The 26,184-nt window shown below is 47.6% G+C and overlaps 1 protein-coding gene across 1 annotated transcript in view; it reads right to left on the minus strand.

The window, feature by feature from the left end:
- The window catches only part of LOC146811701 (polyserase-2-like), a 1,284,631-nt gene that overhangs the window by 545,522 nt on the left and 712,925 nt on the right, over positions 1 to 26,184 (minus strand). The window lies entirely within an intron of this gene.

A 26,184-nucleotide genomic window follows, 5' to 3' on the forward strand; every position in this document is an offset into this window, starting at 1 on the left:
CTCACCACATCCTGGGGAAGCTTTCTGGGAGTTCTTTCCCATCCGTCTCTCACCAGGTTGAGAGGTCCACGTACAGGCTGCCCATACAGAAGCTCGAAGGGGCTGAAGCCCACTCCCTTCTGTGGCACTTCCCTGTAGGAAAAAAGTAAACAGGGTAGGAGGACGTCCCATTTCCTCCGCAGGCTTTCAGGCAGACTTCTGATCATGCCCTTCAAGGTTTTATTAAACCTCTCCACCAGACCATTGGTCTGGGGGTGGTAAGGAGTTGTGAACCGGTATGTCACTCCACACTCCTTCCACATTGCCCGCATATACGCTGACATGAAGTTGGTCCCCCTGTCGGACACAACTTCCTTGGGAAAACCCACTCGGGTAAAGATTCCCATCAGGGCCCTTGCCACAACAGGTGCTGTTATGGTCCTCAGAGGTATTGCCTCTGGGTACCGTGTGGCATGATCCACCAGAACCAGGATAAACCGGTGACCAGCTGTAGTTGGCGGATCTAATGGACCCACAATGTCGATGCCCACCCTTTCAAAGGGGGTGCTAACGACAGGAAGTGGTTCCAGGGGAGCTTTCAGCTTCACTCCTGTTTTCCCACTGGCTTGGCAAGACACACATGTCCGGCAGTAGGTATCGGACGACCCTTTCATCTGAGGCCAATAAAAGTGTGGGACAAGACGGGCGAAGGTCTTGTCTTGCCCCAAGTGTCCTGCCAATGGTATCTCGTGAGCCAACTCCAGAAGGAAGGCTCGATAACGTTGAGGAACTACCAAGGCTCGTGACGATCCGTGTAGGGGTGCCTTGGGTTCACTGTAGAGGAGGCCATCCTCCCAGTAAACACTGTAGTTCCCTTCAACGTTCCCTGCTGCCTGGGCTTCGGCCTGTCGCCTCAGCCCCTCAAGGGTAGGGCACTCCCTCTGGCCCTGGCAGAATTCCTCCCTGGACGGGCCTCCCTCCACGTGCCACTCGGCCGGGATGGGTAGGTCCTCCAGGTTGGTAACGTCCCCCACCGCAGACTCCTGGTCCACCACCTCCGGTGGCCTATCCGTCCTACGGGGTGGGGACGCCGAGGCAGGCTCCTCCTGTCCTCGGTTCTTCCCTTGACTGGCAGCTGGCTGGGCCTTTGTTCCAGGCTCCAGCCGAAATGAACTCCCTCTTCGGGTAGTCGTGGACCTTGTGCTAACACAGGCCCAGTCAGGTGTACCCAGCATCTCGGTGTGAGTCCGGTATTCCACCTCCTTCCAAGCGTTGTGCTCCATGTCATTCCCCAGCAGACAATCGACTGGCACGGCAGGGCTTACGGCAACTCGAAGTGAACCTGCAACCCCCCCCCATTCAAAGGGAACCTCGGCCACTGGATAGTGGCCTGTTCTGCCGTCAGCCATCGCGGCTGGGTGGAGTACATCGGGAATTACCTGCTCTGGAGACACCAGTTGGCTACGCACCATAGTCATACTGGCTCCTGTGTCTCTCAGAGCCTCCCCTCTTTGGCCGTTGATGGTGACCCATTGCCCATACTTTGCGGTATTTGCGGGCACCTGGATCTTAGGAACCATCTCCCGTTCTCCCAGGGACACTAAAGTGACACCCGCCCACTCCCTTCCCTTAGTTAAGGGCATCTCCTCCCCGAGCACTACACTAGCTACTCCGGGGGTCTTTCCTCCAGTGGGAGGGGGTGGTCGTTTCAAGCACTTCGGATCTCCTTTATAGTGTCCAACGCCACCGCACTCATAGCAATGGACAACCCTTGGCTGCTGACTCTGGCCAGGATTAGGGTTTCTGGGCGGGTTAGCCTTAGGGGTGAATCCTGTTCCCTTCCCTTGGAAGTTATTTTGGGGGCCTTTGGAGAACTCCTTTTTCTTTTCCCCTCCCTCTTTCTTCTGGGGGGCGCCCTGTCCGGCCTTTTGAGTATCCCCTCCAGTCCCCCTTGTGGACACCCGGGTACTAGCCCAAATGTCCGCCTCCTCAGCAAGCTTCCGGGGACTGGTCAGCTTGCTATCCACCAGGTGTTGCCGCAGTTCAGGGAAACCTTTTTCGAGCAGGTGTTCTTTCAACATCAAATCAAACAACCCCTCGTAGTCCCTCACCTCGCTGCCCTGAATCCAACCTTCCATTGCCTTCTTCGCATAGTCCAGGAAGTCCACCCAATTCTGCGTGCCCAGTTTGTGACTACCCCTGAACTTCTGTCTGTACTTTTCAGGTGTTAGTCCAAACTTTCTGATGAGCGCCAGTTTCATGGTGGGGTAGTGGGTCTGCTCATCCTCCTCGAGGGCCAATAAAGCATCCCTACCCGCTGGAGGCATGTACTTGTACAATCCCCCTCCCCAGTACTTCTCTGGAACCCCATGGGCCCTCAATGAGACCTCATAGGCCGCTAGCCACTTGGCGATATCGTCGCCCACTCCATAGCTAGCTACTATGTCCTTTGGCAGGTATGGTTTGGATTCCCTGGTGATCTCTTGGGTCTGGCTGCCACCATTAGGAACAGGTTGTGCCCCGATTCTCAAGATCTGAAGATCTATTTCTTTCAGTCGTAATTCATGGGCCATCCTCTGCTCCTCCTTCTCCTTTTCCAGCCTTGCTAAGTCCCATGTGAGCTGTCTTTTCTCCCTCCGGTCTGTTAGCTCCACTTCAGACAAGCCACCGCTAGAGGCACTGCTGCCCTTCCTAGAAATGGTTCTGGGCCCTGCTGACAGGTTCCCCACCTCAGGTTGGTACATCTCAGCCCCCTCAGGGTCAGGCTCTCCATCCCTGTCTTCCTCCTCAGCCTTGCTTTCTCGGCGTGCCTCCCCCAAAGCCCTTAAGCTGGTTTGGAGTGCACCCTTCTTTGCTCCTGGGGGACAGTACACCCCCTCCCGCTGGCAAAACTCCCTGAGTTGGGCCACAGTGTACGTTTCTAGATTTTCTAGTACAAACTCCATCTTGCCCACTCAGGTTAGAGGACAGGTTTTTGTGCAGTAACTATGCAGGGGGGTACCTTTAATAATACCTCCTCTCACCACCAGAGTAAATTTGGAAAAAACAGAAACCCACAATTAGGAAGGCCGCTCTTGAGAAAACTCCCGGTGTAGGCCTATGGACTACCCACAGTTATTGTTGAGTATGCGTAGGCACAGCTCTATCCCACCACTGAACACCAATTTATGTTGGAAAACCACACTCCCACTCTGAAAGGGTGGTGGCGGTCTTCCGGAACACACTGTGGTAGCTTGGCTCGAGTGGTCAGGAATCAGGCTCCGTGCTAAGCATACGACATACCCAAACAATAACCATGCGTGCATCCGTTCCAAAAACGACTCTACACCGTAAAAATTATAAAAATAACTTTCTTTATCTGCTTTTTCTCTTAGTTGCTGATTGGAGAGAATAAATAACAATCACAATATACAAACTTTTTAGAAAGTGCAGGACAAATAAATACTGGCTTAATGATTCAATAAATAGGGGTGATCATAAATACTGAAGGCATAAATAAAAGTGCAATACAGACAGGCAATTAAATATTCTGAGGCAATAAATACTGTAACCAATAAATATTGTGCATCAATAAATACTGTGGACCAATAAATACAGTGGAACAATAAATAGGTTAAATACAATAAATACAGTGCCCCTAATAAATACTTAAAAGCTGACAGTGACACTCATGGATTCAGATCACTTTTGAATTCCTAAGGGCTGATTTGGCCCAGGCACAGCTTGTGGGGATGTGGAAGGCTTGGGGGGGTCTACTCCCTGGCTTGGTCAAGGCTGAGGCCTAAACTGAGGTAGATAAAGGGGGAAAATACCAGAGACCTGGCTCTCTCTCTCCACACAACTTCTCTAGATTAGTCCCAGTTCACCCCTGGCACAGTCAGGTTGGTTCCAGCACCTCCCTAGCCCCTTAGAGCAGTCTCTCAGGTCTCCACAGGGCCTTAGGCGCCCTCTACTCCACTTACTGCCCTTTTTCTGATGCTCCGACGCCGCTGGAGTCGTATCGATGCCGTGAGGCGGTTCCGGTTCGATGTCGGCGGCCTCGGCACAATGTCAGTTCTTTGCCGACGCCGGCAGGCGGATCCGGTCTCGATGTCAGCGGCCTCGGTTCGATCTCGACCTCCGATTCAATGGCGTCGGGCAGTCTTACTCGATGTCGACTTCGGGCGGCTCCGGTCCGATGGCGACCTCGGCTTCGATGACGTCGGCCGGCCTTGCCTCGATGTCGACTTCCGGCGGCTCCGGAGTGCGATCCTCACTCCCGACCTCCGGTGCTCCTCACAGGTTTCCGGCGACTCCGGAGTGCGACCTCCACTCCCGACCTCCGGCACGATTCTCACAGGTTCCGGCGACTCCGGAGTGCGATCCTCACTCCCGACCTCCGTTACCCTTCACCTCGGTCTCCGACGACTCCGGAGGGCGGACTTCACTCCTCCGATGACGCCGCTCACTCGACCTCGGGTGACTTCCTCCTCGACCTCTGGTATTCCTCACGACCTCTGACGGCGCCCTCTCTCGACCTCTGGCGGCTCCGGGTACGACGTCTGCTTTTCCAGTCAGCGCCGCTTCTCCACCTCGGGCTCCAAGTCTTAGGCTACTCGACGTCGGACTTCAGGGAAACCAGCTTCCAGGTCAGGATCTTGCTGTTCTCTTGTTTCTAAGGCCTGTTCCTGCTGTCCAGGTCCTCAGGATGGTTTTTCCGACTTCTTCCCACACAGGGCTCTAGGCTGGGCTCCGTCAGTAGGGACTAGTATCAAGGGTGGGTTTATGGACCCCACTCCAGGCACAAGTTTCCACCCCTGCTGCTTCACTCCTTCCTCCTTCACGTTTTTGCTGCTCACTCCTCACCAGTCAGGTGCCAACTGCCCACTCCAACTGCCAACTCTCTGTCTTAGCTTCCCAACATTCTAAACCGCCTCCAACTGTCACAGGGTTCTGGAATGTTCTGGAAGGTGCTAGCAGGTTCCGGTGGATGCTGGTGATGTCACAGGTGGCCACCATTTTGTGCTTCAGGCCCTCAGACAGAAGTTTCAGGGGTAGGTAAAATGGCTCCCTGAATCTGCAGCAACACTAAAAAGTCTGGTGGTTCCCAAAAAGGAAAAATTCAAACAGGGTTTGAGGCAAAAGTGGGACAAAATAAATAATGATGAGGAGGGACCACCCAAAGGGCTGACAGGTCTAACAGCAGTCCATAGTGAACAAGGTGAACAGGCTTGCTGAAGTCAAGAGGACAGTGATGGACAGGGCTGACATGATGCCGAGCGCAAAACCAAGGAGAAACTTGCAACAAATCTACAGACAGCATTGCAGTCCGGAGGTGGTAGTCCAGTGCCTCAGGAGAAGCTGGATCCCTTGGCGGAGCAGGTGTCCGCTGTCATCTTTGAGGAGTCGGTGTTTGAAGTTGCGGAACAGGAAGTGCTGACTATGATGAACTACAACAGAAACAGGTAAGTGCCAACAAGAGCCAATGTGGGGAACTATGTAATTTCATGTAGTACAAGCAGCTATGTCCCAGCGCTCTGCCACACTGTCTGCAGGACAAACGGTAGACACCTGGCTCATCTATGCTTAGACATGACATCAATGAAAGGATCAATGGCATTTTGATCAAATGTTGACACAGGGCAGCATTGCATGCATTCTAGCTGTGATATCCTACTTCAAAATGAAAGGGCAGCAAAGTGCCATTTCTAAAAGATGCGGTACAAAAGGGGGTGGTGATGGACGGAGCATCAGAACCAATCAAACACTCACACCCAGTCAACAGATCTGGGTTTGATCCATCACCGTTCTTTAGCCCACTCTGCCACCCCAGTTCAGACATGGCCATATGCAAATCAGTCTGACCCTGTGCCTCATGGGAACAGTCCAGCCCGAACTGCCAAGCCATGCCTTCCCTGGACCGGAAACAAGCTTCACAGGACCGGTTTCTGGCATTTCAGCCGTCTTCAGCCAGGCTTGCTTGAATCCAGTGGCAAAGTGAGCAAGGGACTCACGTCTGAGCATACCCTGCCAACTTATGGCGAACAAAGCGGTACAAAAGGGGGTGGTGATGGACGGAGCATCAGAACCAATCAAACACTCACACCCAGTCAACAGATCTGGGTTTGATCCATCACCGTTCTTTAGCCCACTCTGCCACCCCAGTTCAGACATGGCCATATGCAAATCAGTCTGACCCTGTGCCTCATGGGAACAGTCCAGCCCGAACTACCAAGCCATGCCTTCCCTGGACCGGAAACTAGCTTCCCAGGACCGGTTTCTGGCATTTCAGCCGTCTTCAGCCAGGCTTGCTTGAATCCAGTGGCAAAGTGAGCAAGGGACTCACGTCTGAGCATACCCTGCCAACTTATGGCGAACAAAGCGGTACAAAAGGGGGTGGTGATGGACGGAGCATCAGAACCAATCAAACACTCACACCCAGTCAACAGATCTGGGTTTGATCCATCACCGTTCTTTAGCCCACTCTGCCACCCCAGTTCAGACATGGCCATATGCAAATCAGTCTGACCCTGTGCCACATGGGAACAGTCCAGCCCGAACTGCCAAGCCATGCCTTCCCTGGACCGGATAAGTTGGCAGGGTATGCTCAGACGTGAGTCCCTTTCTCACTTTGCCACTGGATTCAAGCAAGCCTGGCTGAAGACGGCTGAAATGCCAGAAACCGGTCCTAGGAAGCTTGTTTCCGGTCCAGGGAAGGCATGGCTTGGCAGTTCGGGCTGGACTGTTCCCATGAGGCACAGGGTCAGACTGATTTGCATATGGCCATGTCTGAACTGGGGTGGCAGAGTGGGCTAAAGAACGGTGATGGATCAAACCCAGATCTGTTGACTGGGTGTGAGTGTTTGATTGGTTCTGATGCTCCGTCCATCACCACCCCCTTTTGTACCGCTTTGTTCGCCATAAGTTGGCAGGGTATGCTCAGACGTGAGTCCCTTGCTCACTTTGCCACTGGATTCAAGCAAGCCTGGCTGAAGACGGCTGAAATGCCAGAAACCGGTCCTAGGAAGCTCTTGGGTGCGCTCTTGTGAATATGGTGCTGTCCTGTGTTTGTGGAATGACGCAGGGTGGCACAGCTAAAGTGCTTGCACCGCCATCTTGTGCCATTTCTATGTGAACATGCCCTTTGGTAGGCACATGTCACCATTCCCAGCACTACTATCATCTGGGGTGCTGCCTGACACATGTCAATCTATAACAGCCTGCCATGTCAGTCCATTGGAAATGGCCACGTATAATGTAGGTGTCATGGGCATATGAGAGTCAATGTATGATCAGGGTCCCATCACTGTGTGGCAGCAAGTCGGCTGCCAGGACCAAATTTGGAACAGCAAGGGGAGGCATGTACACAAACAAGTGTATTGGTCTGATGAAAAAGATGTGTAACACCCTGCAGATAACCAACTCTGGTCATGATTAAATGGCATGAACAATAGTGATTGGATTCTGACTACTGTGGTAGGTCCCACACGCTCGAGTAAGCATACAATGGTAGTGATTATAATGCTGAGATCCAGTCATCTGAAAGGGAAATACAGTGATATTTGCAATCCATACCCTTGCGTAACAGCAGTCCTATGCATCAATGATGAACTGAAAGTGTAATGTAATGCACATGGTTCGTCAACTGTTTTAATCATGTCAATATGTAGAAGAAATGACCAATAGCATTTCCACATCTCATTGCGGAGGATTGAGTCTCACCTCCTGTCCAGCACCCTGTCTCGGACATCAGTGATGATGGTCATGATGACAGTCTACCAACCATTGACCATGACACCCTCCAAGGACTCCTGGACTTCATTGGGACACCATCTCTGGACACGGGTAGGGTCAGCAGCATTTTGGAGTCTCCACATCCACCACCTGCCACCCCTTCCAGAACCCTGGACTTTGAGGACCTACAGATTACCTTCCAACGTACTGTGGTAGGAGTTTAGCTGGAGTTGGCAGATCAGGTGCGGGTGGGGATGGGCACTGTGGAGGCCACCCTAGAGGGAGTTTATGGGTGCCTCAGTCCCAACAGGGATAACATTGCCACCATCAGAGGCACCTACTCTCCTCTCCGTGGCCCCCAGCAATCCTTGGTTGACATCATTGGTGTCATAAGGCAGAAGCATCAACATCTGCCCTGCCAAAGTGGCCCTAGCAATGTGGCCAAAAAGCTGGGAGCAATCAGAGTCATCTTTAAATCCATGTAGCAGAAGCAGGACTCCCACTTGGTTGCCTTGGCTGCCATGTCTGCCTACCACCACGACGTTGCTGCTGTCTTCAGTGGTGGCTGCTAAGGAACTGGGTGGTGAGGCGGAGGGGTGTGTTTGAAAAACATTGCTTAACTGGTTTATAGCTTCTGCTTCTCCGCCGTCCTCTTCTCTTCCTACTGACTAGTGTAAGCAGGAAGCTCCCAGGCTCCCCTAAGCCAATCATGAAACTGCTGTCACAAGCATTACAGCAGCGTCGTGATTGGTCTGAGCAGCCTGTTTGGCCATGTTACCCACATGCACTCTGTCTGGACATCCACTGTCTCTAATGACCCCCTAATGACATTGTGATCATCCTCCTGACTGAAGCACTCCTCTCCTCAATATGTCCTATGACATGTTCCCCACATGGACTCTGCCTGGTCATCCAATGTCTCTAAACATCTTTTGGGGTTGTTGTCCAATGAATTTACCTGTGAGCCACTTCAAAATGTGCACTTCTAAATAAATGCACTAATAATTACTACCTGTGTGGTTTGTGTCTCTACGAATCAGGACCAGGTTGACAATTGGCCATTCTAAGAGGCAACTACACCAACTACTCGCCAGAGGGGCATGTGTTTCGTGGAGTCCAGGACAATGCTAGGCATTGAAAGTGTAACATACTTTGTGATCACTATTTGTATGATGACTAACAAGTGCTTATTAGAGGTTGCAAGTATTAAGTTCAACTGGTGTTATACAGTCAATGTGAATGGCGACTAAAGTCACCCCACAAATGCCAGGTTCACCCACGGTTATTGTATGCATGCAACATTGGCCAGACAAGTAAACGCTGCAAGTTTGAGTGGGTATGGGGCAGCCATTAGTGAATGAGTTCAAAAACCTATTAATTGGGCAAATGATTTTGACCACAACATCCCTTCAATGCATAGTGCATTAGCAACCTATCCACGGATATTGTATGTAAACGCATGATTAGCCAGCATGTGGAGTACAGAGAGTAGCTTGGCCTGCAGAGGGATGTTGGTGCAGCGCTGTGATGTCTGCAGCCTTGACGCAATCTGGTGCAGGACAATGGTGTCCCTACTGAGCCGGAAATGGGCAATTGCTTTCTCTGCCCTGAGGCCAAAGAGGGTTATCCTCTGGCGGTATGTCCGCTCCCTTATCCTGCACTGCCTCTGTGGTGGTGCTGGTGTTGTGGTGGTGGTGATCTCCTTAGCAATAGATCCATGGCATAGTTGAGCTTGCCAAATTTCTTTGGGTCTGTTCTGCTGTTATACCAGTGTGCTAGCATAATTTTTAAGACCAGCTTTTCCTTAGTAGTAGAAAAACACCGCTAATGGGACTTAGTGGTAGTTTTTGAAAGTAACGGCATTTCCGAAAATCCTTGTACATATGGCAGCGTCAGTTTTGTGAAGGTTTTTCCGAGGGAACGCCTACACTGCATTTCATTTTCATAAAATGCCGCTAACAGAAATGGCGTGGAAAAAAATAGGCAGTGGATAGGTGACACTAAGAGACTCTAGCAAAACATAAATATGGCACTAAAAAAAATGCTGCAGTGTCACAAACGTGATGCTACAGCGGTATTAACTCCTTCTAAATATGCCCCTAACTCTTTGAATCATATGTAGCTAACAGCAGGAGACAACGCAATATTATCTCCATATTAGCGCTAACAAAATAATAGAAACACAGCAGTGAGGAAACTTACATTTTGTTGTCCAACAAGCTGCATGTAAGTGATAGAGTTGCAAGACCTTTTGGCTGCATACGGCACAGATTTAGAAGGAAGAAATAAACAGAGATGGATACATTTGCTTTCCTTTGAAAGTTTCTCTGACTGATACATTATTTGCTATGAATAGTACAGATAAGATATACTGCACAGCAACCCCCTCTCCACAGAGAAACATTGGAGGAGAGGGTTTAAAAAGAGATGACATTTTGTGAGGGGCAGACACAGAGACTGGTTGCTAGAAGGGAGATGTTGAAGTGCCAAGGGAGCCCCAACAGTTTTCTAAGATATGCGGAGATAAGTACATAGGCTGGCATAAAATAGAAAAATACTAATCATTCAGCCAAAATCATAACGATGATTCTGATAACAAATGTATATTATAATCTATTGTTTTTTTCAGAGGGCAACAATGTAATCTTATTTTTTTCTTCTTCCTCTACTAATGGCCATCCAATTTAGTAGCTGTAATCACTCTTTTTAAACATGTGTGTCTAGTCTCTTGTTTTTACCTTAAAGTAAATCATCAAGGATTGTCCGTTATCTTAAGATTCTTTATTCAATTCACAAATATCACTTTTTTAGTGCAGACCCAGGCAACACGTTTCATCCCTTATAGGGACTTCATGAAGGGATAAAAAGATTTTACACAGATACAATAATCAGTGCATTTTATTAATGAAAATAATTTTTACAATTGTTCCATTTTCCATTTTTATATTATTCTTTTTTAATATATATTTTATGTAAAAACCATTAATATTCCAGAAATGTGTAAACCTAAACCACATTTGCATGTCAATTTATTCAAGATTACCCCATATATATATATGATGTTACTATCGTCATGGAATCGAATCATATTCCTTTCTTCCCTTCCTCTTTATTATTTCAAGGCATTATAGCTACTCTGTTTGACTATTCTTTTTTATTTGGCGAAAATTTGTGTAATTTACAACCACATTTAGACAAAAAAGATAATTATATATTATTCTCTTTCTTTGAGAAAAATGTGCAGGCGTATCAAATGAAGGATAACCGAGAAAAAATGGCGGAGGATGTATTCAAGTGTACTAGAGATACCGTTGGAATATGCAACAAAAGAGCGGTAACGACAAAGAACAGCTTGAAAGAAAAAAAAGTATGACTGGAAATATAGGAGAAAATTTGCAAAGTGGTGGGATGGGGTGACACTTAAGGGTTACCTAGAGAACAGGAGAATACCAAGGGGGTTGAGAATTTTAATATTCCCCACATTTGATGATCTAGACGGTGATCTGTTGAGTGAATGGAAGGAGAATTTGTATAATGCATCTTTTGCTATGATGAATACATTGATAAAAAATTATGACAGAAAAGTAATGATGTTAAAAGAACAAAGAGAGAAATTGGAAGAAAATATACAAGAAATGAATCTTAAAGAGTTGATAGAGAAGAATTATAAGATTCTAAATAAGGTGATCAAGGCCAATCAAGAAGAACTAAAAGACAAAAAATGTGGAAAAATAAGGAGGGACGAACACGATTATGCAAATTTTATGATGTCCCTGTAGGAAATGACAAGGATAAAATAATTGAAGGAAGGGAACAGGACTCTGCCTCAGTAGGAAGCTCAGAACCATTCTCAATAGAGGAAGCTGAGACTGGCAAGATACAAATGAGGGTAGGACCAACACATAGTTCTTCTTTTTCCGACGAGATCACACCATAAGGATAGGAATGTGGAAAAAAGGAAGACAAGGAGAGGGAGGAGGAAGAACAAATGGTATAGGGGTCACCACGAGAAAGCAGTTGAAAAACAGGATATAGTAATAATGAATCAGGGAAATGAAATGGATAGGAGTGAGTTGGAAACAGGATTACAATAATCTAATGAACAGAGAGGTGAGTAATACAGACATTGCAGTCCTAGGCAAGGGCTTAGGTTCTGTGTGTTGGAAAATTGCGATTTTTGTAATTTAAAAGTGGATTTGTTTAAGGTTACTAGACAATTGAAACTTAAGAGTTTTTTGGAGACATTGGATAAGAAAGATGTGATGAAAATGAATGTTGAACCAAAACTGAGTGAAATGTCAATACAGGACGTGAAAGAAATACACATGTTAATGTCAATAAATGAAAATGAATTGTAAATCACTGAAGTATGTGATCAATTGGACATTGATACTGATCAGTTTAGGGACAGTGGTCTAAGACCAAACTCAAAATTCACACCGCCAGGCGAACAAGTTACTTACCTTCGGTAACGCTTTTTCTGGTGGATACAGTATCTGCCTGTTGATTCCTCACCTTATGAATATCCCCTGCGCCAGCATTCTGCTGAATTTTTTCCTAGCTCTCCACGCCAACGAGGACATCGGCTCCACTCGCAACTCCGCATGACGTCACCGGAGCCATAAGAGAGCCTCGTCGGCGTGATGACGACAGTTCCACACATCTTTTCCGTGCCTCCGAGGCGAGCAGGTGGACCGACAACAGATTCAAAGAATACACAGTACACAACATTTGAACCAAAATACACAGTACAAAATTAAAAAGGAAAGCTAAATAACATCAGCATTTCCTATAAATGTACCAGATAGAAGGAAGATACAAAGTAAAACAACAAGCCAAATAAGGCATTCTTTTAGGTATACAAAGGTGGACAACGGGGAGGAGGGTGGGTCAGTGAGAAATCCACAGGCAGATACTGTATCCACCAGAAAAAGCATTACCAAAGGTAAGTAACTTGTTCTTCAGATGGATACATATGCCTGTGGTTACCTCACCTTATGAATAGATTCCCACAGCTGTCCCACTCCCGGAGCAGGGTGTCCACCTTTCCTATACCAAAAAGTTGTGCAAAACAGAGCGTGCAAAATGGCCCTCCCTCCTCATTTCGGAATCCAAGCAATAATGCTTCGCGAAAGTGTGGAGGGAGGCCCAAGTCGCAGCCTTACAAATGTCCACTACAGGAACACCTCTGGTCAAAGCAGAGGTGGAAGACTTAGCCCTAGCAGAATGAGCCCTAATACCCTCAGGTGGTTCCTTACCAGCAAGGGCGTAGCAGATCTTGGTGCAGAAGATGATCCTCCTGGATAGAGTGCGCTTGTGCACAGCTTTGCCTTTTGAGTGTCCTACGTAGCCCACGAAGAGCTGATCATCCAAACGTAAGTCCTTTGGGGCATATTAGCAAGCTGCAGCGATAATTATCGCCAAACGCACTTAGCACGTTTTTTACTATCGCTTGCTATCGCTGGAAATTATCGCCAGGCTAGCGCTGTATCAACAACGCTTAGCGCTTTGGCAAAAATAATTCCAGCGATAGCTAGCGATATGGGGCAACATCACTGGAAAACCAGCGATAATCTAGCAAAAATGGAGATAAGCTTGATGATAGGGTCCTGTGGCCTCAACCCTAGAATCCACCTCCCATAGTAAACATAGTGTAGTCTAGAAAATACCAGACGTTAGAATCCAGCGTTAAGGGGTGCCTAGCACGAAATTTGAATATCGCTTCACGGGTCCGGGGCATGTTGGAAATATCGCGAAGCTGGCTTAGCAAAGCTTACCTGTGCAGTTTAGTTAGGAACGCCTACTTTGCATCTCATTAGCGATGCGATGCATGGCGTAAGTGAAATGGGTGCTAAGACAAGGAAACACGCGCTAGCGTGTCCTTGCTAATACTGTGATAAAATTATCACCGCTTTTCGCCCGGAAACCTTTGCTAAAGTGGCGATAATTTGATCGCCAGCCCTTGCTAATATGCCCCTTTGGTCTGTCCAAATAAAAGCTCACCGCTCTTTTAGGGTCCAGGCGTTGAAGTCTCTCCTCCTCCTTGGAAGGGTGAGGGGGAGGATAAAACACAGGGAGAGTTATGGACTGCTCCAGATGAAAAGGAGTAACTACCTTAGGCAGAAATGCAGCCCTGGTCCTGAGGACCATCCTTTCAGCATGTATGGTAAAAAACGGGGGGTTTGAACTAAGAGCTTGAAGCTCACTCACCCTCCTTGCTGAAGTAATGGCTACAAGAAAGACAGTTTTAAAGGACAAAAGCCTCAAAGGACAGCTATGAATGGGGTTCAAAAGGGGAACCCATCAAAAAAGTCAAAACAAGATTCAGATCCCACTGGGGCATAATAAAGGGAGTAGGCGGAAACCTATTGGTAAGGCCTTTGATAAATCTCAAAAAGATAGGAGACTTAAATAAAGACGGCTGATCAGGAAGACACAGGAAAGCTGATAAGGCCGACAAATAGTCCTTAACCGTGGCCACAGCACAACCCTGCTGAGCCAAGGATAAAGCAAACTGAAGAACATTGGACACTTAAAGGGTCAATGGATCTCTCTCCACACCATTTAACGAAACTTGACCATCTGTAGGAGTAAATGGACTTGGTGGAGTGTCGCCTGGCCGATAAAATAACATTCACCACATCAGGCGGGAGAGAAAAGGAACTCAGGTTGCTGTTCAATCTCCAGGCATGAAGGTGCAGGCTCTGGAAGTGGGGGTGTAGAACCTGCCCCTGCGACTGCGAGAGGAGGTGTGCCCTGAGAGGGAGATGGACCGGAGGGTGCGATGAGAGGTGAAGTAGATTTGTGTACCACACCCTTCATGGCCAATCTGGGGCGATCAATATGACTTGGGCCCGGTCTTGGCGAGTCTTCCTCAGAAGCCGAGGAATCAAGGGTATGGGAGGAAACGCGTAAAGGAGTTAAGAGCTCCAACTCAACTGAAATGCGTCCCCCAACGCCCCCTGCATTGGAAACTAGAGACTGCAGAATGACGGACAGTGCGCGTTCTCAAGAGTGGCAAACAGGTCCACCAGAGGAGTCCCCCACGTCAGGAAGACGTGTCGAACTACCTCCGGATGAAGCCTCCACTCGTGGTCGGCAGAGAACTGCCGACTGAGACTGTCCGCACGCACGTTCAACACCCCGGCCAACTGATTCACCATCAAGCAAATCCGATGGTCCTGAGCGCAGGACCAAAGCCGCAACGCCTCTCTGCAGAGACGGTACGACCCTACTCCTCCCTGCTTGTTGACATACCACATCACAGTAGTGTTGTCCGTCAGGACTTGAATCGACTGACCGCGAAGGAAAGGGAGAAAGGCCTTGAGTGCCAAACGTATCGCCCGCAATTCCAGAAGATTGATATGAGACAATCTTTCCTCTGGAGACCAAAGACCCTTGATCTCCAGATCCCCCAGATGAGCACCCCACCCTAGGGTAGAGGCATCCGTTATCACTGTGGCCACCGATGGAGGAAGATGAAAGGGCTTTCCTTGCGACAGATTGCCCTCCACACTCCACCGCAGCTTCTCTGGAGATCCTGACTGACTCCCTGAGATCTCCGTTGTGCTGATACCACTGCCTGCAGAGACACCACTGGAGCGCCCTCATGTGCCAGCGTGCATGGTTGACCAACAGAATGCAGGAGGCGAACAGACCGAGCAGGCAAAGGACCTTCAGAACTGGAACAACCGCTCCATTGTGGAATAAAGGGATCATCTCCTGAACGTCGAGAATTCTTTGTGGAGGAGGAAATGCTCAACACACAGTAGTGTCCAGTACCGCCCCTATGAACAGGTTGCGCTGAGAGATTTGGGCACATTGATTGAAAAACCCAGCTTGAACAACAGTTGAGATGTTACCCGCAGATGATGAAGCACCATCTCTGGCGACTCCACTTTGAGCAGCCAGTCGTCCAGATAGGGGAACAGGAATCGCCGACCTTCTGAGATGAGCTGCCACCACTGCCATCACCTTTGTGAAGACTCGAGGTGCAGCAGTAAGACCAAACGGGAGGACAGCAAACTGGTAGTGTAGCGACCCAACCTTAAAACGGAGATACTTCCTGTGCGACTTCAGAATGGGGATGTGAAAATACGCATCCTGCAAGTCGATTGACACCATCCAGTCCTCTTGCTGCAGCGCCAGAAGAACCTGAGCAAGGGTCAGCATCTTGAATTTCTCCTGCTTAAGGTAAAAATTCAAGACCTTGAGGTCCAGGATCGGACGTAACCTGCTGTCCTTTTTGGGAATCAGGAAATACCGGGAGTAGCATCCCTGACCCCTTTCCTGCTCTGGAACCACCTCTATCACATCTTTTTGTAGTAATGCAAGAACCTCCTTCTGCAGAAGAAGCAAATGGTCCTCTGAGCAAAAACCTCATTCTCCACATGGTCCTCTGAGCAAAACCTCAGTCTGTTGTGACCGATTTCCAACCTTGCAGAAAGTGAGACAGCTGACCCCCTACTGGACCCACATGATCCAAGATGGGGGATCTAGGGCTGCTTTCCTGTGGTACCAGAGGGAGCGGGGGAGGCAGAAGAGGAGGAGGAGAGATTGCGGGCAGAACCACGTTGGCGACCTTTAGCTCTTCCTCTATAAAATTTATAGAGCGGATTTTGCTGCTGCTGCTGAGGTTGACGGAAGTTGCGAAAGCAAGACCTTCCAAAACCTCGATATTTCTTGTAGCCAAAACTTCTCTACTGGGTCTGCAACCCCAATGATTTTGCAGTTGCCCTGCTGTCTTTAAACCTTTGTAAGGCCGAATCTGCTTTTTCCCCAAAGAGCTTCGACCCATGAAATGGCAAATCCACAAGAGTGGCCTGGACATCAGGGGAAAATCCAGAAGAATGAAGCTAAGCCTGCCTTCTTGTAGCTATGGAGGAGCCCATAACTCTGGCTACTGAATCAGTTGTATCCAGGCCTGATTGAATAATCTGTCTAGCCGCAGCCTGAGCGTCTGACAGAACCTCCATAAAGTTTCCCCTCTCTTCATCAGGCAACTTGGGGGGCAATTGCTTTGCCGAGTCCATCAAAGTATGTATGTAGCGGCCCAACAGACAAGTGGCATTGGTTGATTTCAGTGCCATGCTGGAAGAGGAGAAAACCTCAGCTGGGGCCTTTGGAAAAGCACCTGATGATTGCTTGGAGCAGGATGCTTGTACCACCAAACTCTCTGGAGATGGGTGAGAAGAGAGAACATCTGGATCCCCTGGAGCAGTCCTATACCTTTTAGCCACAGCCTTAGAAACAGCAGGCGAAGAAAGTGGTTTGCACCAAACTTCGATGATAGGATCCAAAAGGGCTTCATTAAAAGGTAACAGAGGCTCAACTATGGAGGAAGGTGAATGCAACACCTCCGTCAACAATTTCGGTTTATATTCAGCAGTAGGTAACTGCAAATCTAAAAGCTCCGCAGCTTTCCTGATCACCAAATGGTAGGGAGCTACCTCTTGAGGAGATGAAGCCCTTGTAGAAGAGAGCTCCCACTCAGGGGAGGTGTCCAATCCACTTGCCTCCTGAATTCCCTCGAATTCATCCAGAGACTCCTCCATCTCCCCCTCCTCTACATCTTCTCTACGATACTGCTCCTCTTCTAAAAGCCTCTGAGCCTCTCTCCGTGAACGAATCCATGGACGTGGCGTCGGTGGCGCCGTACGAGGCACCGACTGCTCCGGAGCCGGCGTCGAGGGAGGCTCCAATGGAGGCACAAGATCCGCACGAGGCCGAGAGGAAGGCTCTCTAGACGGCGGCAAAGATTCTATTAACGGCGTCGAGAGTCTCAACGCCGGAAATTGCCATGATGGCGCCATCGGCATGAAGGGCATGAAGGGTGCCTGGGCATAGTGTTGTGGCACGCCCAAATTGAATACCAGCGGACCCACGGAACCAGAAGGTGCTCTGGATGGGAAAGCCACCCCTTGAAAAACTGGTATTTAAAAAATGCGACGGATCCGCCCCTGGAGCCGGGAATTGTGGATATGGATTCGAACCAGTATCCAAACGGGGAGTGTCCGGTGTCGGAATGATCGGATCCACTGCCGAATCCACCGTTTCAATCTCAGGCACAGGAGAAGATGGAAAATCCTGAACCAGCTAGGCGTCGGAAGCTGGTGAATCCCTCGGTGCTGTAGACTGCGCCGGATTGCCTCTAGGCGAAGGAGACTTCTCCGGAGTCGCACGAGGAGAAGGAGAGGGTGAAGGAGAAACAAAGTCCTTACAGCGACGTTGAGGGGTAGGCGAAAGCGATCTCGAAGCCTTACCCTTCATCAAGTGACACCGAGATCCATGTCTTCTCTTTTTCTTTTGTTTTCTCGACTTCGACATATGCAAAGTCGACGACTGCGACTTATCACGCTTGCGCCCTCTACCTTCTTTTTTCGACTTGGCCAGAAATAACTTCGCTTCCCGTTCCTTAAGTGCTTTGGGGTCATCTTCCTGCAATAGGAACAGTCCTCCACGTCGTGATCTGACGATAAGCACCACAAACAATCTTCATGGGGGTCAGTGATGGACATGTGACCCCTACATTCCCTACAGGGCGTAAAACTAGATTTCCTCGAAAAAGACATCACTTCTAGCAACAGTTAGCGCTGAAGAAACAACAAAGTAACTCCACAAATATGGAGAGTGCTAGAAAACCATTAAGCGTCGCTGGCGCGGAAAAAAGGGAACTGACGTCATCATGCCGACTAGGCTCTCTTATGGCTCCGGTGACGTCATGCGGAGTCGCGAGTGAAGCTGACGTCCTTGTCGGCGTGGAGAGCTAGGAAAAAATTCCACAGAATGCTGGCGCAGGGAATATTCATAAGGTGAGGAATCCACAGGCAGATGTATCCATCAGAAAAACAGTTTTCAGGGATAGATCTGCTCTCATTAAAAGTGACAGAGGACCTGAACAGACTAGAGGAAAAGAGTTTCCACAAAAATCAGAATGGAACATACACTAAGTCTAACCTGTCTAGAGAGGAAAGAAAGGTGATTGATTAACTCAGAAGAGATGAGAGCCTACTGATACGAGAGGCAGACAAAGTTGGCAACATCGTCATTATGAACAGGACAGTTTATGATGAAGAAATAGCCAGACAATTGGGAGACACTAACTGTTACCAACAGGTTTAGGGCAGCCGATTAGAGAGATTGAACAGATCTCTGTTCTCTAAATTAAATGAATGGAAGGACCAGGAACTTATAATTGAGTTACAGTATAAATACCTAGAGGCGACTTATCCCTCAAGTCCCTTTATATACATCCTAACAAAAGTACACAGGGGGCTTCCCGCCGTGGAGACCAATAATATCAGGAATTGGAGGCTCAACGGAAAGACTATCGGAGTCCGTTGATCAATACTTAAAACCCCTAGAAACATACCGCACTGCTTATGTCTGAAATATGATGGACATACTTAACTAATTGGATGATGTTGTGTGGGATGAGACCATGTAATTTATAATGCTAGATGTGGTAGGACTATATACACGCATACAGAAAAGGTTTGAACTATTGGCAATTACATTTTTTCTAAGTTCCATAAGTGCGAGTTTTTGGGCTCACACAGAGATGTTATTGGAGAAGATGTCATTTATCTTGGAGAATAACCTTTTTCTATTCAATGGGGCATGGTTTCAGCAGCTACAAGGGACGGCGATGGGGTCCATATTTAGTGCCTCCTACACAAACCTCTTTATTGGGTGGTTTCACAGGGTGCACTTATGTGCCTCATCGGCCAACAAATGGACACCGGATGTGTTCTTTTGGGGAAGGTTCATAGATGATCTCCTGTTGATCTGGACTGGATCACAGGATGAATGGAAAGAGTACTTTACATACCTGAACGAAAATCCATACAATGTGAAATTCACCATGATATATGACAAAGGGCCAATTACATTCCTGTATGTAGAACTATCTGCAGGAGAAAGGAAATTTTGCAGCAGACTTTTCCGGAAAGCTACTACCACAAACAATATACTGAGAGCAAAGAGTGCACATCTCAAACATGTAATTGAAAGCATACGATATAGAGAAATGGTGAGAATAAGATGAAGTTGTAGTTTGGATAGCGAATTCAGAGAGGAACTTAATGGTTTCAAGAAAGACTACGTTGTAGGGGCTACAGTGAGAATGTCCTAAAACATGTCAAAAATACAATTATATGGACCAGTAGAGACACCACACTGTGGGTAAAGACATGTAAAGTAGAGAGAATTAAGTTGTTTTTTGTAACCACATACAGTGCTGAACACAATGAGGCATCAAGGATTCTAAGAAAGCCTCGGGGACTGCTCTAGGGAGCACCTGGTCTGGCAGACTGGGTAACAGAAAAACCAAGGGTGACCTACAGAAGAGGGGCTACGGTTAGGAGTCTGGTCACATGCAGCTACACGGGAAACAGTGTTTACAACGCTGTTTCCACAACGCATGGCTTCACAATGCAGTCGTTATAATGACCGCGTTTTTACCATGCATGCCAATACATCGCAAGGTGTATTAACGACTTGCTGTAGGGGGCATGCGACACCAGGGAATGTGTTGGATTTTTAATCCAACACCTTCCCTGCTGTTTCACAACCTCGAGTAGGAATAGTATTTAATACTATTTCTAAGTCCAGTGCGCCCCCTACAGCAAGTCGTTGATACGACTTGCGATGTAATGGCACGCGTGGTAACAACGCGGTCGTTGTAACGACCGCCTTGTAAAGGCATGCATTGTGAATGCATGCGTTGAAATGTCATATATTCAGCTACACACCACCAATCAGGGACAGCAGAAAGAATTGGTTGCCTATTCAACGCAAGGGGCATTATATCAGTTCCGAATGTAACATTTGACGTATAGGGGGTAAACAAATTACACATCTTCAAAATACAATGTAACAAGAATGTATTAAATCAATTTATTCATAAACTGTAATAGTACATATGTGATTTATGCAATAGTGTGCCATTGTCAGAAAATCTAAGAGGGCAGCACTCTTAGGATGCTAAAACAACGAATTCAGGAGCATCAGAGAGCTGTGAAAAACAAAGATAGTAAAAATCCCATCTTCCAGCATATGAGAGAGAATCACCCCAAGAACCTAGAGTTTACCTTTCATGGGGTTCAAAAAATCAATGCTACACCTGTAAAAAGTAGAATATTGGATTGCACAGAGAAAGGAAAAATCAAAAGAACAATGTGGTATACAATTTGAAACAAAATGAGAGCACCTGACATTAGGGAAGATATATGTATTGATCTCTAATGTGTAAAGTGAAATCAAAGAAAGGATTTATTAGAGATAGAACTCAATGTGCGTAGCAACCATGAAAAATTAATGATACCTGGTATACTCAAGAAAAATAATGTCTGTGACAGTATTGAAAGATATGGCATTACAAAAGGTAAGTACCGTGTTCCTTTGAGAAAGACTTCTAACCACAGATTCCTCACCTTGTGAACAGATACCAAAGCAGTACCTCCCCAGGTTGTGGGTCCAAGGAACGGTTCAGACCAGGAAATTCTACAGGACAGATTGGGCAAAATACCCATCCCACTGGACCTTTCTGTATAGGCAGTAGTACTTTGTGAACGTGTAAAGGGACGCCCATGTAAGAGCCTGGCATACGTCCAGACTGGTACGCTTTACATAAGCACCATAGTAGCAGCCTTTGCTCTGGTAGAATAAGAGAGTAAACCTTCTGGGGCCTGTTTCTTGGCTAGCCTATACCAGATCGTGATGCATAACTCAATCCATCAGAAGGTGGTCTTCTTTTGCACCGCTTTACCTTTTTGTGCTCCAGAGAAGCTGATGAAAAGTTGGTTATTCTGTCACACTCCTTGGTCCGATCAACAAATGCCCTCTTAGGGTCCAGATGGTGCAATTCATTCTTCCTTCTTGGAGAAGCGAGGTGGTGTAAAGAATGCCAGAAAGGTGATATGTGAAAGGGCGTGACTACCTTGAGCAGTAAGGCTAATTTCGTCCAAAAGACTAGTATGTCTGGGAAGAACAAAGTATATGGTGATGCCACAGACAGCCCTGGAGTTCACTCACTCACCTTGTTGCTAGTTATGACAATGAGGAATGCAATCTTGATAGTTAGCAGGTGAAGCAGGCAACTGTGCATCGGTTTGAAAGGCACATACATCAGGCATGTAAGAACCAAACTAAGGTCCCACTGTGGCATCACAAAAAGTGTTGGCAGGAACACGGTGTTCAGTCCCTTCAAAAGATGCATCACAACAGGTGATTTGAAGAGGGATGACTGTTCTGGTCAGCGTGAAAAAGCTGAAAGGTCAGAAAGACAACCTTTAACTGTTATCACAGCAAAACAGGGCTGTGCTAAAGATAAACAAAACAGAAGAACATCTGAAAATTGGGCATTCATGCCAATCACCTGTCACAACTTTTAGTACTGGGTGGAGAAGGGAAAGGTGTCTGCTGCCAGTCCAACTGCATTTGAGCAACAACCACTGCAGGTCGTTTGCAGTCTCCTTCAACACCTGTCAGGCCTCTGGGCAGTCTGCTTGGTGCTGAGCCACTGAGATTTCAGATCCCACTGGAGAACCCACATATTCCACCTGCTGTAGTCCACAAGCAGGATGCAGGAGGCTAAAAGGCACAAAGGTCTCATAGCCGCTCTCACTGAGACCCAGGTCAATGGTTGAAACATCGGGATCATAACCCAAATGTTCCCGACTTGTAGAGGCAGAAGGAAGACTCGGAAGAGCACTGTATCCAGGATGGCTCAAAAGAAGGAGAATTGTTGTGAAGAAGTCAGGTGTGACTTTGGCACATTGATGGTGAGACCCAACAATGTCAACAGGTCTTCTGTCATCTCTGGGTGGCTGGTGACAGTTTGAGGCAAGTAGACCACTCGGATCACGGAAGGTTGGAGAGCCATCCCACCCCTAGATAACACGAGAATAAGGGTACCTACACCAGGGATCCCAGGTGCATAGGGATGAAGTGATGTTGGAAACGCCCATAGACGCCAATGGAGGTTCGTGGAAGATCAGCAGCTACAGAGTCTCGTGGGACAGGCCGATGGAACCAGAACGTGGAAATAAAATTAGAAGAACCTGGAAGCAGGGGGACAGAGTCCAAACCACTTGGAGTTGACCAGGAAGTACAGAAGCACAATATCAGCCCTTGTTGGAGGTTCTTGCTGTAGCACAGCGAGGTTGAGGCAGCAGCTGTGCAGCCCAAATGATGATGCAGTAGCCCAGCTGCTGTCCACAAACTGTCCCACGCTGGTCGATGAGTGTAGGAAGGTCAGTGGCTGGCAGGACCACCAACAAGCCTTGGCAAACGCAAACAATGGATTGTGGGTGAAGATGCTGTGTTGCAGACCAGCATGATCTGCGGGACTAACCCAGCAACAGTAAGTCAGGGCCAGCCCTCAGCACACAGGAGAGCCATCAGGAATTTGTGGAGCCTCTTCAAGGACCCACTGGTGGCAGGCACAGGGAGTCACAGGGAAGCCTCAGAAGCGCACAGAAGATGAAGGCCCACGTTGCGGAGGATGCAGGCAGGATGTAGTTTTTGCAGCTGTGCAATGCTGGGGCTTTTTGGAGCTTGAAGATCATTTGGGAAGAGAGCCAACAAGCCTTGGTAATGGCAAATAGGTGCAAAGCACAGGGAGATGGTTCACGTTGTCTGGAGAGTGATTACAGTTGCCCAAGTTGCAGGGAAGACTGGTCAGGCCTCTGAAGGGATAACAAACCACCACCTGTGTTGCAGAGCTGGGCGAGGTCCGTGGTATAAAAGGAACAGCAAACCAGTCGTCATCATAGAGTTGCCTGCTGATGCAGGGAAGTGACTCCTTCACTTCAAGGGAGATTCCTTCTGGTTTGGATGCAAGCTGAGTCCTTGGTGACTCAGAGGATGCATGGCAATGGAATTACAGCACTTGAAGAAGCACAGGGATGAAGATGCAGCAGGAATCTTCTCACCAAAAGGAGTCTTGTCTTTGGTTCTGGCTCAAAGAACAGCAGAGTTCCAGTGTCCACCAGCAGAAGGGTCTCTTGACAGTTTTCAGATGACAGGCAGTTGGATCTTGAAGTTGTTGGTGGGACAAATCTAAGGTCCCACCCTCAGGGGAGCCTTTAAGTACCCCTAAAAAGGGGAAGGGCCACTTATGTGGTGACCCGCCTAACAGAGGGGGTCAGGAAGGCTAATCAGCCAGCCTAGCCTGCCAGATGCTCCCAAGTGCCAAGATTCAAAATCGTAGAATCAAGGGACGCCTGAAGGAGCTCTGGGTACATCCCTAGGGAGGAACTGGACATGGTGGTGGACATTCCCCTGTCCTTTCTGAAGTTTTGCACCTGAGTGGGAGTCGAAGGCTACTGAACTGGGCTAAACTGGTTTCTGCAAGGAGGGCAACTAATGTGCCCATCAATCCAGTCTGGTGGCGCTCGGAAGTGCCCCCAGCCTACCTAATTCTAAACGAGAGTGGTCACACCTCTCCTTTGCAGGAAATCCTTTGTTCAGCTTCCCCTGCCTGAGTCAAGCTCATCGGCAGGAGGGTATAACACTGTCTAGGGTCAGCAGCAGCGTGCGCTGACAGGCAGACCCTGTAAGGCTACACAGGTAGGTATTAGGGGGGTCTTGTAAGGAGCGCCGCAGTAGAAGGTATCATACAACTAATACTGAAATCGGTGTAGTTGCATGTTTCTAACATGTTTGATACCAAACATGACAAGGTTCGGGACAGCCATTATGTAGTTGGACATCTCAACTTGCCAGTGTTCACTACATACCTTATAATGGCTTTCCCACACTTACAAAGGCCAGGAAATGGAGTCCAAGGTTTGTAGGGGAACTTCTGCTCATGCAGGGGTATCCCCATACTTACCACCATGCACCCTGCCCTTGGAATGAAGGGCCTACATTAGGGGTTACATACAGGTTAAAAGTGCAGTGATATCGGGATATAAGGGAAACTTTAAATCTAAAATGAAAGGTGCAAGCACCATTTCACGCAGACTATAATGGCAGCTCCGCAGACACAGTTTGCATGGGCTCCCATGGGTGGCATAATACATGTTGCAGACCAGGAGAGACCCCAGGTGTACTAATGTCCTGGGAATTTCAGTACCATATACTTGGGACTTACAATGGTACCCCAGTATGACAATTGTGGGGTGAACAAAGTACTTACCATGGAATCTAGAGGCGAGAGCACTGCCACTTGTTAGCAGCATCCCTGTGAACTATACTCAAAACACACCTTGCAAAAAGTGGGGGTATCTATGCCAGAAAGTTCCACCTTCCTACATTGCCCAATTGAAAGTGACAGTTCCATCTTTATAATCTTTTTTTTTTATAAAGGTAGGCCTGTATATCTATAGACACACCTGCCTTTATTTCTCTTAAACACTTGCTACCAGTGTTGCAGTGCAGTTGCATTGTTAATAAAAGTTACCACTACCAAACTCAGTGGTGCTTATTTTATTCACCATAAAAGGTACTCCCAGAAAAAGATAAACTCACTAGTCTTTCAGAAACCAATTTTGTTATGTTTGGACAATAAAATGTATGCTCTTTGATTGCTAACTATAAATCTAAGGTGATTGCTTTTCCTGTATTTCCATAACAATCTGGGTTCATTTCCAGCACAGAAACCACAGGCCATACCAGTTATACTGCTTTACTGATAGACAAGTCTGAGTTAGAGCTGCAATCACTGACCCTTGTGGCATTTGATGCTAAAAATGTCTTTGAGCCCTTAGAATGACTATTTCTCTGGCTCGTGATGTGTCAATTTGGAATTCCCGACCTGTTTATTGGATGGATGCAAGACTGTATCAGGCATCACAGATCTGTTCATACATAAACGCCATTCTTCTGCCCTGTTTAATATCACAGGAGGCATGTGGCAAGGCTGCTCATTTTACTCATTCCTTTAGGCAGTCTATTTAGTGCAGATTTTATTAATGCTAAGAAGGACTGCAAGCATATCGCTGATATCACTACATCAAGGGGAGTTCAAGTCATTGGCACACGCTGGCGATGCTTTGGCTCTATGGTCTTATTAGGGAAGCGACTTTCTACGTTGGACAAGATATTCTGATAATGGTGAATGGTTATGTTAATGAGCCCATTTGTTTCTAGCTATTGCCGTTGCCCTAAGTTTAGCTCAAAAGGCCATTGCCGGCACTATCAAATGTAGGGGTGCCAAATACGAAGGCCTTGTAGTCTCAATTCCACATCATGCCTCTTTAATCCACTACCAGACTCTTCCTGCTCCTTTCCCTCACTCATTCAGGTTCTCAGTATTCCTTTCTTTCTTTTTTTGTCACTATTTGTCTGATTATTTCTTTCTCCATCTTTCCTACGTTTGCCTCTCTTGCTCGGGTCAAATCGGTGACTCTTTCCAACTGCTTTCTACTGACACTATAACTTGTCTATCTCCTATTAGTAACTGTGCATCTATCTGTTCAGGCCATTCCATCCATCTTCTTATTACTGAATGTCAATGCAATAAAGCAGACAAAACAGTAACATTGT

Source organism: Triturus cristatus, chromosome 7, assembly GCF_964204655.1.
Source record: "Triturus cristatus chromosome 7, aTriCri1.1, whole genome shotgun sequence".
NCBI classification, from domain to species: domain Eukaryota; kingdom Metazoa; phylum Chordata; class Amphibia; order Caudata; family Salamandridae; genus Triturus; species Triturus cristatus.